The 4,968-nt window shown below is 42.3% G+C and overlaps 1 pseudogene; it reads right to left on the bottom strand.

Moving 5' to 3' along the window:
- Positions 1-1,000: 1,000 nt before the first annotated feature.
- On the bottom strand, positions 1,001-4,291 carry LOC117847692 (uncharacterized; annotated as a pseudogene).
- Between the last annotated feature and the right edge of the window lie 677 nt (positions 4,292-4,968).

Genomic DNA, 4,968 nt, shown 5'->3' with positions numbered 1-4,968 from the left:
CTCAAATATATATTACATGATAGTTATTCATTTTCTTTTAAAAAAATTGGTGTTTTTCACTTAATAGAATGTTTATTGCAATTATCCTTTAAGTTCTTGCATATCAAAAGATACATTATGATGCGTGTAAAACGCAAATGGCACTGGATTGTAACGTTATTGTAGAGCGAGCCTGCACATCAACCATAAATAAGTTAGTTCCTTCAAGAGAACATCGAAGTAATAAAAACCTTACCGCGTGGTATTCGCGGTCAGCAATCTACCTTTGATACATGATACTTGATACATGAAGTAATAAAAACCTTCTAAAGAGCTAGTATTTGGTAGTATTTGTACCGTATAATCTTATATTGTGTAGATTATCTTAAAAAATTTATCGTCTCAGTTATGAGCTTTAAGATCATGCTGCCACTTTACCACCTTGAAGTCGTCTTGGAATGGAATGTGAACAATTAGGCAATTTCTCAAGATCAAAAGGGTTCCTACGCAAAAGCGGAGAGATAATGCCTCAGCACGTATTGCCTTGTGAAAGAGAGAGGAAAGAGAAGCAGATGGTGATGGTAGGCAGCCGGTTGCAGCACGGTTCTCTGCCCGCCCCATGCGTAGGCCACGATTTTTTGCCCTTTTGAAAGGGAGTTTAAACGTTAGGTAATGGCGGCATCACCGCGTGGGAGCATGCGTCCATGCAAAGGTGCATAGAAAATGAAGTTACTTGTGTAAGATACTGGTATGATCTGGATTCGACTAGTGGTGTTAGAGCTAGTTTATTTAGAGAAAGATCGATAAGCTCGAGATATCGAGTTACGACATTGTTTCTAGGTTACGATATGTTTCATCTAATTCTTTTATTTTTCATTTCTTGCTATTTGGCATCTGCACCTAAAGCTCATAAATTTTTCATGTGAAACATGGAAACTTTTCTTAAGCGGTTTTTTTTCCTCCACTCTACGAGCCCTGAGGATGCCTTGACATCCTGTAAATGCATAAGAGCAAACGTATCTTGAGATTAACGAAGCCACTGCAAATGCGCAGATTCAACAAACGCATCGCCTATTAGTCAACAAAACAAACGTATTAATAAGAAATACATGATGTAAGACCTAAGTTTGATCTTAAGTGGGCATGCAGTATAACCAAGTGTGTTAAATCACCTAAGAAATTGACCGGTTCTCGTACAAGTTAGGGTGTGTGTTGTTTGATTTTGCAAGAATTTTGATAGGGTGATAATATTGCAAGAATTTTGTTAGGGTGATAATAGACCTGATCAATGGTTAGGTCGAGTTGAAAAAAAAAAAAGATGGGTCTTTTGTTGGCTCGAGCTTGTTAGACGTTACAATCTGTCAAGGGCGACGACGATGGCTTTGCGGAATGCGTCATTGTGGAGGAAAAAGGACGAAACATGGCCTCCCGTTACCCACCGGACTTCTGAGCCCAGCCATGCCTTCTGGAGCTTCATGACTGAATGTATGGGATTATGGGAATATAACCATCATCCTGTAAAGGGAACATAGCTTCAGATTAGAAGAAAGCTCCAGCTGAAAACGAATACTCGAGTAAGCAATCTCTGTCTGAAATAAGGAGACATTGCTGAACATGAGAAGATAAGAGTGCTTGAGTAAACTATCTGCTATCAATGTAAGTTTCAATTTCTGAACATTGCTGGAGTGCTACGGTAACTTGCTGCAAACAGTGTGGTCTCAAAAAGAACTTGTTGTAAACAGTGCAGGTGAAAGATACAATTTGACTTAACTCTGAAGTCCTACTGTAATAGTAGTAAAATAGCCAGTCTACTAGTGATATACTCTGATCGTTGTTAACCTATCAGAATCGTGAAACAAAGTAAAAGGCTCGGGGGGGGGGGGGGGGGGGGGGGGGGGGGGGGAGGAGGGGGAGATCATGTTTTCAGAGATTATAAATTGATGTTAAAAGGTTAAAAAAAAACACTAACCGTTGCACCAACAAAGATGACAGTCTGCGGGTTCTTTGGGACTGGAAATCGAGTGACCTCAGTCAAAGACAACACTGACCGCAACCTATCTATGACTTCCTCAATAGTGACCCCAGTTTTCTGTGCTGCATCTTCTGTCAAAGATGTTACATCTTGAGTTAATGCTGCTGCATCTTCTCTCAACACATCTCAAGCTGTGGCATATTTGTAGACCCGTTCACAGAAAGGTACCACGGCAGAGTGCGAAGTGAGAAATGGCGGTGTAGCAATTGGTGTAGGATGAAGGGATCCCCCCATCACGCACGGCATGGACACCACCTGTGTCATCAGCAAAGAATTATTTTTTGAGAAGAATGTCAAAGGAACCTTGTAAATATAACCAGAAAATTATAAGAATCAGATGGGTTTGACAAATAGGCTGCTACATTATTTTTAAGACTAGCTATATTCATTCATGAGCAAAACCAGTGTTAACATACCAATGCTGAGCCCACATATGCCCATCTTGCCGTAACCAGCCTCAGCCTGCAGCGAGTACAGGAGACTGCGAGCTTCATCAATTGTGGCTTTCCCTAAAAGTAACAAGCCACTCACACACTGAAGCTTTGCACCACCCTGCATGCTAGGACGTCACTGTCCATAATAGGGGCTGTGGTTCAATGGATCAGATCTTGGTGAATTGTGGAGAAAATATTTTAACAAAGAATGCAAGTAACTCTCACCTCTCAAGAACCATATTTGCAATATTGTTCTTCAAAAGAGGCCCACCGAGCCAAAGCCTGCGTTCAAATGTGTGATCACCAGTGCCTATATTATTACAGAAAATTTAGATTCATTAGATGAGAGCGGAGACATATTTTTATAGGAAAAAGAGTGGAGCAGTTTTTTTTTACTATGAACAATTTTGTGACAATATTCATCAATCAATATGAAACTAACAGTAAAAGGAGACTAGTCCTTATTCAATTTTAGCACTTGGCAGTGAGGAAAGTTTTTTATCTTCAAAAAAAGATAGGGAAGCTGTCAAAAGAGGAATGTTAAACTTGGCAGCGCTAGAAAGCCAGCAGACTAATACGTTCATAATCCGTTCTACCAGACAACAGAAACTGATTAAAATGCATACAAGCTAAACATTCATATCAGAAAATGGTTTTCCTAATCTATGCAGTGCATTAGGGAACAAATATAATGAAACCACAAAATCATGTACCTGCAAGATGGACCATGCATGACATCTTCTCTGGTGTAATGTTTTTAGGAGTAAGAAAAGCAACTCCTGCATTGTGATTTTCAGGGGGCAATGCATCGACTAGTCTCTCATCACATTTAGTCCTGAAAACACCCTCTCGCAGACAAGAACTGTTTGTCTCCCAAATTGTTTTCCACATTGGCTGCACAGCAGTTGGTGGCCAGTTTTGGCAATGTGCTTCAGGGAACAGCTGCTTCACCATGCTCTCTAGCAAATCAAGTTTGGTACCTCCCCATCCTTTTGAGAAAAATGGTGTTCCTAACTTGGTGCGATGAAGAAGAGTTCCAGTACATAATGTGCCAACCCAAGGTTAGCTGATACCATATCCAAACACTGGTTGAATAAAGCTGATTCTTCTGGCCTTAATTGTACCACTTAAATCACGGGCACCAAGATATGCCTGCAACAAAAAATTAACACGTGCCCTGCCAGCAATTCAGGATAATGTAGCATCATTTCATCGCATACAAGTATAGCAGCCACAGGCTAGACATCCAGGGAAACGAAAACAACATTTTTTTCCACGGATGAACGCATATAATTGCGGTAGATCTAGAACAAATCCAATTAAGCTCACTAACAAGCGTCCTGAAGATGCAATGCAGGTGCTCAGATGCACTCCTCCCAGCGCGCACAGAACATATCACATCGATTTTGGAAGTACGAGGAATTCAGAAGGCCGCACCTTGGGACGAACCGGCGAGCAAGAGGAGACGCCAGGAAACCGCGAAACCACCTCGGAACCCTTGCTTTTGCTGCGGAGTATCGGGACAATCCAGGCCAAGATCCACGCCGGGTGCCGCGACAGGACCAGGGGCGCGCGACACGAGCGAAAGCACCACGCCAAGAATACCTTTGTGGATCCGCGGCGGCGCGAGGAAGGCGGCGAGCGCGGCCACGGGTGGTAGCTGGATCGCGTGGGGCTGCACGGTCTGGTAGGAGTTGCACCGAAGAAGAAGAGGGAAAAAAAACGGTGGCGGACGGCCGACGGGGCCGTGGGCCGTGGCTTCGCTTTGGGGGCGTTTGGCAGCCTGGTCTGCCTCACGGGGTGTTCCTAAACTAGGAGTGTCATATCGGATGTTCGGACGCTAATTAGGAGAACTAAATATGAGCTAATTATAAAACTAACTACAGAAATTCTATACTAATTCACGAGATGAATCTATTAAGCCTAATTAATCCATCATTAGCAAATAGTTACTGTAGCACCACATTCTCAAATCATGGACTAATTAGGCTTAATAGATTCGTCTCGCGAATTAGACTCTATCTATGCAATTAGTTTTATAATTAGACTATATTTAATACTCCTAATTAGTATCAAACATTCGATGTGACAGGTACTAAAGTTTAGGAGTGTGTTGCCAAACAGGACCTTAGCTAGGCTCACGAGCCAGGCTCGAGCCAGCCCAATCAAGCTCGTGAGGTGCAGAGATTACATTTGGCAAATTTGCATCTGGTAGGTGCAGAGATTAAGGGCCTGTTTGGATACCCTATGTTAAAATTCAACAAGTGTTAAAGTTTTAACACTCTCAAATAGAGTGCTAAAGTTTAACACATTGGGGTGTTTGGATGATGTGTTAAACTTTAACACCTTTGGTGAGAAATGACTCCATTGCCCCCTCATTTATGGCCGGCGGAGAGAGAGGGAGGCGAGAGAAGGGGTAACCTGGGAAAAAGTAGAGAGGGGGACCACTTTTAACACCTTTAGCAAGTTTTAACACCTCATCCATGTGTTTATGAAAAATGGGCTGTTAAACTTTAACACCTC

The sequence above is a fragment of the Setaria viridis genome, chromosome 1 (assembly GCF_005286985.2).
Source record: "Setaria viridis chromosome 1, Setaria_viridis_v4.0, whole genome shotgun sequence".
Lineage (NCBI taxonomy): Eukaryota > Viridiplantae > Streptophyta > Magnoliopsida > Poales > Poaceae > Setaria > Setaria viridis.
The sequence above is the reverse complement of the archived record's forward strand: the minus strand, read 5'-3'. Positions and strand labels throughout refer to the sequence as shown.